Genomic DNA, 14,903 nt, shown 5'->3' on the forward strand with positions numbered 1-14,903 from the left:
AACAGTAAATAACAATTACCTCTCATTCCATATATGGTATCGATTCTTCAAAAATGTAAACATCTTTTTATATACTGTTGTCTTCCAATATTTTCATGAACATAACCACAAAAATATTTTCCATTACCCTGGACTATTTATTGTATTATAATAACAGTAACAATTAATTTTCATGTCTTTTCTGTTAAACGGCAGCTGTTCACTTATCTATTGACATGTGGGTGACACACAGTAAACTACATGACTGAAAATTGTGTGTTATGGTATCTAAAACTTGGAAGAAAACTGTCACCACAACCAAGATAGTGCACATTCATGATTCCTTTGTTCTTGTATTTCACTACCCCTTGCATAGACAACCATTGATTTTTTGCTATTACTTATCTAGTTTTCATTTCTTGAAATTTACATGGATGTAATTAAACTGTAAGCAGTTTATAATGTCTTGCTTCTTTTATTCAGCGCTATTGAAATTGCTCTGTGTTGTGTTTCATTCCTTTACTATATGATTATGTTTCATTGTATGCCTAAATTTTGTTCATTTTTTGCCTTTCTTTGAGAGTGTTGTGACTTACAGATTGAAGTTATTACAATTAAAGTCATTAGAAGTAATTTTCAGCACATAATGTATGAATGTGTTTTCATGTCAGTTTTTAAAAATTGTGTCAGTAGTAAGATTTGAACTGAGGGTTTCAACCTTGGTAGGCTGGCATGCTTAGGTCAGACTTGCCAACAGCGCTGTTTTTACTGGTTATTCCTAATAGTAGTTTCATTTCCTTCTAGGCTCCAGGATCCACTGGCATCTGCCTACTTCAAGGATTCCTATCATTGCTGAGATTACAAGTGTGCACTAGTTTGAATGGCTAACCCAAGTGAAGATGGAGTATCTTGGACTTATCTGTTCCATCTGTCTTGGTACTGAGAACCTACCAATCTCAAACTGACACATGGCTTGGCATGACAAGTATAAGCCACCAGTGTCCAACAAGCTTTCATGTCTCTTGAGGAATCTCAGAGTGGAAATGCCTAGATCATATAGGAGCTGTATGTTTTTACTTTGCAATTTAGGCCACTCTCATAGGTGTATAGTACTCAATTAGATGTGACTTATTATTTATTTAATGACGAATAAATTCTGTAACACTAGTCTATGATAACGTACTTGAACAAATTTGTTCACTTGGTTTTATATTATCTATTTACTTATTTAGCTAATGTGCCATGAGTATTCTTCACATATTTAGGAAACAAGACCTTTACAGAATATAGAATCTATAATTATTTTCTTCCAGTGTTGTAAAGGGAAGGGTACTTTGTCCCACCCCAGCCAGGAGCAAAGCCAGGAGCAAAGCAATGATGGAGACCGGACTGTGGAATTGGTTTCGGGGGCACCAGGGGACCTGCTGCCTCATTCCAGCAATAGATACAGAAGGTCCCATGGACAGGGCATTTATCCATTATCAAACAAGAGAGTATATGCAGAAAGGTCAAAGAGACTACTTCAAAGAGATAAGGGTACTGTTGGGAGGGGGTCAGCAATTCTAGGACTGGGGACTTCCCTTAAGCAAGAGGGGAAGGTGATAAGTAAACAACCAATTCGCATAGGCCACCAACCAGCTCCAAGGTCCAGAGATGCATTATCAGGAGGGTTGAAACTGTGGCCATTGTAATGCTAAGTGCAATAGTTCTTGTCCCAGCCCACCCTCAACCTTCCTAGGGACAGAGAATGACCTTCCAATTCTGGAAGGCCTATGCTCTGCTTTGCATTTTCGGTTCTCACATCCCAGAATCTCATTTGTATTTTTATTCTGGTATCATGGAGTAAATGTTCATATCCTGAAGAAGAATATATTAACAATGTATTCTTTGACTGTGCTCTCAGTGTCCCTTCTAACAAGTCTTTACTCAAGAAGCTCAAAATGTTTTCTTTCAACTCAGAACACTGAGATCTGAGGATCACAATTCTAAGAGCCCAGACAGGAACGCTCATAAGATTCTTATATCTAACAAACTACTCAGAAAGAGCTGGAATTAGTGCTGTGGCACTAAGGTTGAGCACTAAGAAGTTCAGGGAACAAAACCCTGAGTTCAAGCCCCAGAACGCAATGGCAAAAAACAAAAAAAAAAGTTTTCTTTCATGGTTTCTTCTGCAAATTTTATAGTTCCAAACTTCATTTGTAGGTTTAGGACCATTTTCAGTTATTTTTCAATCTGATTAATTCTTTATTATTTTTAATGTCCTCCCTTTTCTCCTCATCTTTTCATCTTTCTTCCTTTCTCCTTTCTTTTTCTTTCTTTGTCTCTATCTCTTTCTTTCTTCTCTTTCCTTTATTTTCCTTTTTCTTCCCTTCCTTCCTGCTTTCCTTCCCTCCCTCCCTCCTTCTCTCCTTTCCTCCCTCCCTTCCTTCTTTCCTTTATTCCTCCCTCTCTTTCTAGCTACCTTCCTGCCTCCCTGCCTTCCTTCCTGCCTTCCTCCTTTCCTACAACTGTTTGACTGCTTTTTAATTTGGGGTTGTTCAGACATACGTTGAAATGACAATTTTGATATTAATATTGTCTTTGTGTTGTCTCAAAAACAATCACTAGACTGACTATATTTGTGTTTGGTGATTATTGTATTACTATATTCCATTGATGTGTTCATCTGTCTGAATCAATATTACTTTGACTGATCATATTGACTGTATCTTTGTAGGATGTTTCAATCAGATGGTGTTCGTCTTACATACTTGTACTCCTTCATCTAAATTCATTGCTAACTTAAAAGCTATTTGTATTGCCAGGTGAATTTTAAAATCAGTGTAACTATTTCTACATAAATCTTCTGGAAGTTGACATCACATTAGTTATTAGAATGCTAGTAAAACCTGACTTATTAATTATACTAAGTCTTTTAATTCATACACATGCTAAGCCTTTCCTAATTTTACTTGTGTAAAAAATTAAAATTATCTATTTTGTAGGTTAAAGTGCATAGATATTTTATGTGCTTGCATATTTAGTAATGTCTATATAATTTATGTGTTTGATAGCAAAAATATTATTTAAATTTTATTTTTGCTAGTGTATAACTGGTGTTTAGAAATATGTTTGTTTGTCTTGTACCTTATGTTAGTTAGGGTAGCCTAGGATACTACTTTATTTAGTTCTCATCACCTTGTCTAAAGTGACTCGTGTGTGTTATTGACAAACAAAGATACATTTATTTCTTCCCAGTCTGGACTGATTTTCATTTCTGTGTGTGTGTATGAGTGTGTATGTGTGTGTGTGATAGAGAGAGAGAGAAAGTGAGAAAGTGAGTGCACTCACCATGCTGGGACTTCAACTCAGGGCCTGAGCACTGCTATTTAAAACATTTTTACTCAAAGTGGGGGCTCTACCAATAGAGGCACAGCTCTATTTCCAACAGTATATATTCTCATACTACATGTAAAAATTGTTACTTCAAATTCTATTTGGAATCTTTTTTCTTCCATGACTTTATATAAATATTTGATATTCCCAGTATAATTATACACTTTGATGCATTATAAATACATTACTTCAAATATACTTTTTTGAAATTTAAATCTGCCAGTGTCATTTTTGACAAGTTGATTACTCTTATTATGAGTTTTATTCTCCTCTTTATTTACATGTCTAGTTTAGAATTTGCTGGTAAATTGCAGATAAATGTCTGGCAAACAACTTGTTTGCCCTGGCTGATTTGAAATGCCAGTCCTCAGATTTTGGCCTCCTCACTAACTCTGATTACAACAGGCAGGAGACTTGAGCACTTGGCTTCTTTTGATACTTTTATATATCTTTTTGTCTTGAATGTAAATGAATTAACAGTTATCAATTTAGAAATTTTATGTAACTTTATTTAATTTCAGTATTAAAATATAGAAATTTAATCACTTACTTATTCTTGTCTAATTTTTCTCTAATTTCCACTTTCTCTTGAGTTCAACTATAGTTTTCATATAGTTTTAACAAAATGTGCTTCCCTTGATAATTAGTATTAATGTCTACTAAAACTTTACACTAATTTCTTAGTGATTTTCAGTTATAGTTTCTTATTTGTCCCTCAGTTTTATTGTTTTGAGTTTTAATTAATTTTCTGAAATAGGCAAACCATTTAACTTGATACATTTTGTTGTTAGCAAGAAAATATGACTTAGAAACTATATCTGTGTAAATGAAATGCCTGGAATTAAACTGATACAATATTTAGATTTGTGGTAATGGACAGGTTGATGTACCTTCTATGCTTCTGTTCCATTATTTGGTAAACTTAAAATATTTCATGTAGCAAACCAAGTTAATCAACAGTTGGCTGGCATTTTCTGTTGTCATTCTTGCACTTGTTTGGGGAAATAGATGCTCATTTTTACTAATTTTGACAATTATCATCTTGTTAAAAGAATCAAAATTAGAAAGAAATATGGTGACAGCATATTTCTGAAACTGTGTAGACAAAAGGATAAATATATGTGTGTGGGGGGGGGAGGGTATCTGTCTGTGTGTTTTCACTTCAATGAGTGTCTACAAACAGATTATAAGTAATAAGGAAGTGAAAGGATCATATAGAAAGGAAGAACATTTCACTTAGTATTATGAGCCAGACCCAAAGAAATATGGACTCTATGTTTTTCTTATTGGTAATAACTATTATATGGCGATGGTAATCCCAGCAGAGGATCACAAAAGCTCAATAACTAGGTAGAAATGATCCTATGAGAAGATGCTAAATGAAATGAACTCCAAGATATGGAACAAATGGTTTTTCATTATTGTTGTTTTAATGTACTTTTTTAAATGATTCCTTCATTTTCTTTCATTTCTCTTCCCTATGGTTTAGTCCCTGTTGTCACCGTATTTGATTTTGGTACCCTGGGTATTGCATATATATTTATCTGAACTAGGGAAGGGAACATCAAAATGATGAGGCAAAAGATAAAAGGTAAACCAATACAATCGTGATATTTGCAAGACAGTATGTGGGAAATTAAAGGTAGAACTGGGGGGCGAGGATTGGGTAGAAGGAAAGGTGGGAGAAAAATGAGGGAAGGAGTAACAAGTTTGACAACAAATGTACTCACTACAATACATATGTAACTGTAACCCCTCTCTATATCACCTTGACAATAAAATTAAGTAAACAAAATCCATTAATCTGACAAAAAAAAGAAAAGGAGAACCGATTCTTACTAATCATAATTACTGAACACGTTTTTTTTCATGAATTAATTAATTTTTTGTTTGTTTGTTTGTTATTTTTATTATTATTATTATTTTTTTTTTTGGCCAGTCCTGGGCCTTGGACTCAGGGCCTGAGCACTGTCCCTGGCTTCTTCCCGCTCAAGGCTAGCACTCTGCCACTTGAGCCACAGTGCCGCTTCTGGCCGTTTTCTGTATATGTGGTGCTGGGGAATGGAACCTAGGGCCTCGTGTATCCGAGGCAGGCACTCTTGCCACTAGGCTATATCCCCAGCCCCGAATTAATTAATTTTGATTACCAGAACTAGTAAGATCAAATTATTAAGTACAGGTGATTTTGTGGAAGCTTCATGCTCTCAAGAAGGTTGGAATTAATGACCTCCGCAATCCATTCAAATTAAAAGGACCTAAGATTTAAATGCACACAGAAGCCAATGGTCCTGGAATAAAAGCAGTCCTTTTGGCTCTCCTTCATTGTATATCATCCATCAAATGAAGAATTAAGCCTCCTTAGCCTTGGCTTCCCCCCTCCCCCCGCCCCCGTCCTCTTCAAAGTCAAATTATGATGCAAACTCTATCCCTTGAGAGATCCAAGCAAGCACTGTGGTACCTTACAAGGGGCAATGCTTACTCTGCCACATTGTGCATTTTGTTCTACCAATCAAAATATTTGGCTGAATATTTCTTATGGAATTTGGAGTGAATTATCTCCTCATATTCTGATTAAATGCACTAAAAATGACTAATTGGTCATTTTTAACTAAATTCTGACTTAGTTATTTGCTTCATTATACATCACACAATTTGTTTAGGCTAGTCACAGCAGAGGATCACAAGAGCCCAATAGTTATTCCCTTATGAACACACAAGATGATGCTAAGTGAAATGAACTCCATGTTATGGAAACGACGGTTATATCACTGTTGTAATTACATTCAACATGCCATGTGAAACCATAGCTTCTATTGTTGATGATCCTCTTGTATCCCCTTCCTGTGGCTGTACCTGCACTATCACTGTATCTTATCTGAGTACACTGGAAACTGTGTATACTGGTATTAGAACTAGGAAAGTGACCAAAATCGAGAGACACAGGATAAAAAGACAAACGACTGCAAAAGCAATACTTGCAAAACCATTTCGTGTAAACCAACTGAACAATTCATGGGGGGAGAGGGAAAAGGGGAGGAGAGAGGGGGGAAATGAGGGAGGAGGTAACAAAGAGTACAAGAAATGTATCCAATGCCTAACGTACGAAACTATAACTTCTCTGTACATCACTTTGACAATAAATAAGAAAGAAAAACAAAACAAAACAAAACAAACATTACAGGACAAACTTCCTTTAAAAAAGTGAATTCTGTGGAATGTCATAAAAATAGAGATGATAAATCAAACACTGTGATGATATTGGCCAGAAACTTCTGCGTGAAATGAAGATCTCTATAGAAAGAAAACATCTTTATTAGGTTCTAAGCTCTCAGGTCAAAAAATAAATAAGAAGTTAAGGAATTATTCTACTCTAGTAACCACCATCTCATGGCTCTGCATTCAAGAAGCTGATTTAACTAGAAATCAGATGTATCTTGAATTTAATTCAGTCTTGCAGGAGTCTATTTGAAATTTAATGTATTGAGTGGGAATTGCAGGTGCCCGGAGAAATAAAATGAATGGAATCTTTGGGATGAATCAATTAAAAATATTTCCCTTGTTATTTCAAGACCTGATGATTCATTTTGTCAGAAAAAACAACCTTACTTATCACCACTAGGATATTACTCCTGGCATTTAGTTTGGGGCTTGCCTTAAGTAAAGAATGGTTGTGATAAGACCCTGTATAATGACCTTGTAAGTTAAAGTTAGCTTGCAACTTACATAACTCAGTTTCTCTTTGTGCCCTTTCCCCTTCAAATTAATCCTTTCTTTCACTTCTCTGTGTGTGTGTGTGTGTGTGTGTGTGTGTGTGTGTGTGTGTGTGTGTGTTGCCAGTCCTGGGCTTGGACTCAGGGCCAGAGCACTGTCCCTGGCTTCTTTGTGCTCAAGGCTAGCACTCTGCCACTTGAGCCACAGCGCCACTTCTGGCCGTTTTCTGTATATGTGGTGCTGGGGAATCGAACCCAGGGCCTCATGTATACGAGGCAAGCTCTCTCGCCACTAGGCCATATCCCCAGCCCATCTGAAGGTTTTTAAAAATATTTTGTAGCATTTGTTTTTTAAAACATTTTGTAGCATTTAAGATTATACATACAAATGTGGCACTCTTGCCACTAGGCCATATTCCCAGCTCTTTCACTTCTTTATTGATATATACTCTATTACACATAGTAAGCAATTTCATATTTCCATATAGGGCTATAATTTACTTTGATCATATTCATCCAATATATTTTTTGTAGCCTTTCACTCTCTTTTACCTTTGCTTTCCACTTTCCCTTTTGTTCTTAAGACCTTGTTCCAAGAGACAAAAGAAAATCTGAGAAAATCTAGGATAGTTCTCCTTGTGGGACTGGCCTCCATTCCTCCATTTCCATCCATTTTACAACAAATTTATTATTTCAGTCTTCTTAATGGTGTAATTAAACTCCTGTGTGTGTGTGTGTGTGTATTGCACTTTTTTTTCCAATTCATTAATACCCTTGTGGACAGCTAGGTTAATTCTATATTTTGGCTATTCTGAATACAAAAAACATGCTATACACACACACAGGTATGTGAGATATATATTTTTAGTAATCTAACTTTGATTCTTTGGGATATATCTAGAAATAATATGGCTGCATGTCCTCAGACACCCTGAGCTCTGATTGTTTCTCTTCTTCAGGTCTCTAGGTCAGCTTAGTGTTTAAATTATTGACCCCTGTCAAGATGGTACTTGCTGATATTCATTTGAGACATGTAAAGTCCCAAAGAGGCCTTTTCTCTCCAATGCTATTCTGTAACACAAGAGGAGTCACTGTCCTAGTTAATCCTCTCACTGGACTTAAAGAACTGTGTTGTTTATTGTCTACAGCTCTGTTTCATCTGGTGTGCCTGGCTTCCTTGTGGTTGCATATTCAGGTTTCATTCCTCCTGAAAGAGCCAGGTTTGAAGCTGTGGTCTATTTCTATTATCTCTATGTTATTTTCTCATTTTCAGATGTCCTGTCACTACTTCCCCTTACTTTTTTTAAATTAAGTAATTATACAAAGAGTTCCAGTTACCTCTTTCTTGAATCATAGTTCTCTAAGTCTCTTCCTTACCTTGGACTAAATTCTCTCCATTGTTACCCTCCTCATCTTTCTCATTCACATTCACAGAGATTGCTATCCAGACATCTTGTCCATGTTTCTTCATTTCTAAAAAAAATGATAGTGTTCTAATTGAAAGAAGTAAAGGATTAAACATTTCAACAGTTGTTAGTAGTTGATATATGGGGCATTGCTGCTGAAAAGCATGTATGTGTAGATCCATGAGAAATAAATTTTCATTTATTTTTTTGTTCATGGGTTTGGTTACAGATAAATACATCCATATACAGTAAAATTCGTCAGGAAAACATGGAATGACAATTTGGCCATACCATCTTATGCAATTTATTCAATGTTATGCAATGTTATGCAATCTTATACAATGTTGCTTAGGAGGCACACACTTGGACATACATATAATCTATAATAAACATGTAGATTATCATAAAGTTATTCTAGATTTAGTGCATGCATATGGATTTATAGTTTCAATTAAAAATAACACATGCAACTAATTTTACATTTTCTTTTCCTTTAGAAAGTAAAAGGCTACTTATGGAACATACACACCTTTAAACATACACTAAGGATAAAGTTTACCATATCCTGGAACTGCATCATAATATATCTTCTATTGATTAGGATGGAAATAAAAAATACTCTTACTTTTATTTCAATGGGCATGAGTACATAATTCCCTTCTACATTCCTTGGCAGCCAAAAAGCTAGAAATAGTATACATATGATTTCTGTAATGGGAATTATAACAAGGAACATAAACAGAATATTTATTCTTATTAATAAGGGTAGTTGTAGTCCATAAGTAAATTTTCAGCTTCTGGTCTTCTTCATGTTTTATACTAAGGTTTTATTAATGATGTATTTTCTCTCTCTATATATAATTTTTGATTCTTAAAGGGTATTTGTACTGCATATTAATAGTACCATAAGAGAAGCAACTTTTATTTTTTAATCTGGGCATTGGGACCTTCTTAAATGTCTAAAACTTTAGACCAATTATCAAAGAAAAATCAAAAGTGGTTATGATATTCGGGAGTGATTACTTCTTATTACCAAACGGTAGTATGAACATTGGCAAAGGTTGAATTATTACTCATGTTTTATTTGTGGTTCTGTAGAAAATCTCTCATTGCATAGGTAACAATACATTTGAAAGAATAATCACACTATAACTAGGGCAAGTATTCGAAGTTTATTTTCATTCAGTATTCAGTCATTCATTATGAAAAAACTTGATATTTGAGGTGATGGATACAAGTGAAGAAAGCAGCAAAAGGGGACAGCTTTAAGACAAAGGCCAACATTTCTTTATGACTCAAGACTATAAAGTTAAAGAGTTTTTCATTTTCCTTCCTTTCTTATTTCTTATGCTATTTTCTTCTTGTCTTGTTTTGCCTTAGTATTTACATTTTGACCTATTTATTCTCTGATATGTTTTGGGCTCAGGGTAAATGGATTAATAGTTTATTCTTTAAATAATAAGCATAAAGAATTACTGTATGGGAACAGAAGATACTCTATGAAAGTTAATATACGCATTATATGACTCATGTAATTGTAATTCCTCTGTACATCACCTCTACAATAACAATAAAGTAAATGAATTGTACAAAATGGATCACTGTGGAAACGGCACTGGAATCTTTTACATGTAATTCTAGCTATTTGCAATATAAAAAATAGAGTTTTTTTAGGTAAGCTCTATGCTTGTTACCCTACTTACATGAGAATCTGAGATAAGAAAGATGGACATTCTAGGACAGCTCAGGGGAAAAAAAAAAAAAAAAAAGATTTGGCCGTGGTGTCAAGTGCCTGTCAGTCTCAGCTATGACAAGCAGCATAAATAGGAAGATTGTAGTCCAAGCTGGCCCTGACAAAACCTATCAAAAATACTGAAATAAAAGCACTTTTCTGTGGCGCCTCCCAGGCGAGCAGCTGATTCAACACGAAGCTGAACATCTCCTTCCCAGCCACTGGCTGTCAGAAACTAATCGAAGTGGATGATGATCGCAAATTCTGTACTTTCTATGAGAAGCGTATAGCCACACTTTGCCGCTGATGCTATGGGTGAAGAATGGACGGGTGATATGGCCAAAATCAGTGGTGGGAAAGACAGACAAGGATATCCTATGAGGCAAGGTGTCTTGACTCATGGCAGAGTTCGCTTGCTACTGAAGGGCCATTCCTGTTACAAACTAAGAAGAACTGGACAAAGCAAGCACAGATCTGTTCAGGATGCATTGTGGATGACAATCTGAGTGTTCTCAACTTGGTTATTGTGAAAAAAGAAGAAAAAGGTATTCCTGGACCGACAGATACAACTGTACCCCTCTGTATGGAACCAAAAAGAGCTAGCACAATCCTCAAACCTTTCAATCTTCCTAAAGAACAGGATGTTTGCCAATATGCTGTTTGAAAACCCTTGAACAAAGAAGGTAAGGAAAAAAAAAAAAAAAGCAAAACCAAAGCACTCAAGACTCAGCTTGTTATGCCATGTGCCCTCCCACACAATCACAGCTTATTGCTCTAAAGAAACAACGACCTAAGTAAAACAATGAGGAGGCTGCAGAATTTGCTAAACTATTGGGAAAGAGAATGAAGGAAGCTAAAGGAAAAGGACAGGAATAGATTGCCAAGAGACAAAGGCTGTACTATCGGAGAGCTTCTACTTCTAAGTCTGAGTCAGTCAAAAGGTAAGTATCTTTAAAAGTAACAAATAAATGATAAGACTTTAAAAATACTGAAATAAAAAAAGGACTGATAAGGTACAGTTTCCGAAGAGCAAGCTGGAAGCCTTTAGTTCAAATCCCAGATGGTCAGTGAATGAACAATAAAGAATCACTGTGACTAAACACAGAAATGAATATCATCTAGCAATAAATAACATGATTGCTGGAAATTTGTGAAGCAAATTTTTTGGGAAATGGTGAATAATTTTTCATAGTGTATAATTTCTTATTTTATGTGATGCATATAGATAGGTATATAATACCTAGCTAGCTAGCTAGATAGTGATTTTTTAGAATTTAATTATATGTATAAGGACAATACACAGATTTGTTCAAAGCAAAGATGCTATTTAATATGATCAAATTCTATTTCAACTTTCTTATAGAAAGACGTAGACAGCTTAGAGTAGCATTCTGAGATTGTTTGATTGATTTTCGAGACAAGGGTCTGTTATAAGTGAAATCCCACAAATTATATGCCCACCCATAATTCTGAAACACACTGAAGCAGACAGACAGCAAGCAGAGGTATGTGTTTACTACCTTTATTATCTGTTTATAAGCAGAACAGTGACAATGTGATCTTGTGGCAGAATTCTGGTATCCACTCTTTGAATTTCTGTATCAAGAGAAGTAGTTGAAGCAGAACAATGGTAGGACGTTATGTCCAATAACAGTAAAAAACTCATATATGTGGAGAAATGGGATGGCAGCACCACAGAGGAAACAACAGCTCCTGCCTACAGTTTCACGATCCATAGCATAGCATAGCAGGTTGGTTTTCAACTCAGTAATTTAACTGTCTTCTAAAGAGTAGTAACTCCCTGGAACATTAGCTCTGTAGATTTCTATCATTCATTGGGCCTATCTTAGGTCCTACTTACTCATGCCTTCTAGTGATTTTGAGAGGAATTAGTTGACTCTATTAAATCCCTCTCTACCTAATTTCCATTATGTTTGTTCTATGTTTTACATGGAAGATTACTCATTGCTTGAATTGAGTTTATTAGTGAGAGTCTTTATTTCATATGCAGATCTTCTCAATATGTTTCAAAATCTAAAATGTATGAAAATGTGTACATTTGGAAGAGAGTTTTGCAATAGAGACTAGTAAAAGAGTAATCATCTTGAAAAGTAGAGACAAGATTTTGATGTTCCTGACCCAGAAAGGCTACAAATCAAAGAAAGGTTGGATAAATGGGACTGCATCAAACTGCAGAGCTTCTGCAGGGCAAAGGACATAGCTTGCAAGATAAACAGACTGGGAGAAGATCTTTACCGGCCATTCAACGGACAAAGGCCTCATCTCTAAAATATATGCAGAACAAAAAAATTACCTTCTTCCAAAACAAAACCACAAAGAACCAATAGCCCCCTCATCAAGTGGGCTAAAGACTTGCAAAGAGACTTCTCTGATGAGGAAATGAGAATGGCCAAGAGACATATGAAAAAGTGCTCTACATCACTGGCCATAAAAGAAATGCAAATCAAAACAACATTGAGATTCCATCTCACCCCAGTAAGAATGTCATATATCAAGAAAACTAACAATAACAATTGTTGGAGGGGATGTGGCCAAAAGGGAACCCTACTTCATTGTTGGTGGGAATGTAAACTGGTTCAGCCAGTCTGGCAAGCAGTATGGAGATTCCTCAGAAGGCTAAATATAGAACTCCCCTATGACCCAGCAGCCCCACTTTTGGGTATATATCCAAAAGACCACAAACAAAATCACAGTAATGCCACCAGTACAACAATGTTCATCGCAGCACAATTTGTCATAGCTAGAATCTGGAACCAACCCAGATGCCTGCCCCTCAGTAGACGAATGGATCTGGAAAATGTGGTACATATACACGATGGAATTTTATGCCTCTATCAGAAAGAATGACATTGTCCCATTTGTAAGGAAATGGAAGGACTTGGAAAAAATTATACTAAGTGAAGTGAGCCAGACCCAAAGAAACATGGACTCTATGGTTTCCCTTATTGGGAATAATTAGTACAGGTTTATGCAAGTCATAGCAGAGCATCACAAGAGCCCAATAGCTATACCCTTATGAACACATAAGATGATGCTAAGTGAAATGAACTCCATAGTATGGAAATGATTGTTATATCACAGTTGTAACTACTTTCAACGTCCCACCTGTATCTGTAGCTTCTATTATTGATGATGTTCTTGTATCACCTTCCAGTGGTTTTACCTACACTATCTCTGTAATCTTATCTGAGTATTTTGGAAACCGTGTATACTGGTATTAGAAGTAGGAAATTGAAAGGGAATACCAAAATTGAGAGACACAGGGTAAAAAAAGACAACCAACTACAAAAGCAATACTTGCAAAACTGTTTGGTGAAAGTGAACTGAACACCTCAGTGGGGGAAAGGGAAAGGGGGAGGAAAGAGGGGGGGTATGAGGGACAGGGTAACAAACAGTACAAGAAATGTATCCAATGCCTAACGTATGAAACTGTAACCTCTCTGTATATCAGTTTGATTATAAAAATTTGAAAAAAAAAAGAATTTGATGTTCCTGGGTAATTCACAGAATGATATTAATATAGGATGAAGTGGAATGAAGAATACATATTTATAATGGAAACATGACAGAAGAAACATACATATTTAATATACTTTACAATGACATTTAATAAAGAAATAAAACTTTTTTTATTCTTGTATGTATCTCAGCAAAGGACTTCAATAAACTCTACCCTATTTTCAACTATCTCTGAGTCTAAATTTTGTTTTTAAATCAATTCTTAGGTAAGGCCTAAATTTTACCATTAGTTTGGCCAACAGTGAAATACACAGACAGAACCAGTCTTAGGACTAAGATGTAACACATAAAACTTTAAGGCAGTAGTACGAAGCATTTTGAGATAGAGGAGATTATATAAATGACTGATTTTTACAAGTGATTAAAGGTATTTAAATGTGATTAGAGTACCTTAGAAAGTTACAAGAAAGAAAGACAGGGAAAAATGAATTGAGTGAAGCATGTCCATTAGAAACATATAAAATTCAGAAAATGTGGTTTCCTCTTTCCTCTATTTTCTAGTTGAGTAACACAATATTAAAAAAAAAAAACTATTCTACTAAAAAGTATAAAGATTTCTGTGACAGGTAGTACTTCATTTTAGCATTGTTTTAAACAAATGAAAAAAATCTAAAAAAAAAAACCAGTCCAAGCATTTCATTCTATTTCTTCTAATACCTAAAAAGTGTATAGTGAAATACAGTGTACGCAACTTTCTGAAGGGACTCATACATAAGCCAATGAATAAAGATATAAAGGCTATGGTCATTAAAATACTAATGTAGATGCTGTGTATTGGGGAGGTCTACCTGAGGATTTGATCAAATTTCTCAACAATATTTACAGTGAATTATTTTGAATATTGCTACAAAGAAGGAAGCCCCTCGAGTCTGAAGGACTTGCCTCTCCCTTCTTGGTCCAATTCTATTATGTATCTAAAGATGGAACATGAAGGATTGACTCCTGCCTAATCAAGCAAAGCACCAAGTGCATGCTGAAGTGCTTGTCTGAAAACAGGTCATCTTGACCTTGGCCCTCAGGAGACATAGCCCCTCACCTCAGTTGGAGCATTCCACTCTGGGCGTAGCCAAGGACATTGCCCTTACCCCCAAAGAAACCATGGCCATTTTTAATATTTTTGTCTGCTTTCATGTTAATTAAGACCTATATAAGCCCCAAATC

At 35.5% G+C, this 14,903-nt stretch overlaps 1 pseudogene; it reads left to right on the top strand.

The window, feature by feature from the left end:
- Positions 1–1,356: 1,356 nt before the first annotated feature.
- On the top strand, positions 1,357–11,147 carry LOC125339934 (annotated as a pseudogene).
- The last annotated feature ends 3,756 nt before the right edge of the window (positions 11,148–14,903 follow it).

Source organism: Perognathus longimembris, chromosome 22 (assembly GCF_023159225.1).
Source record: "Perognathus longimembris pacificus isolate PPM17 chromosome 22, ASM2315922v1, whole genome shotgun sequence".
Classification (NCBI taxonomy): Eukaryota; Metazoa; Chordata; class Mammalia; order Rodentia; family Heteromyidae; genus Perognathus; species Perognathus longimembris.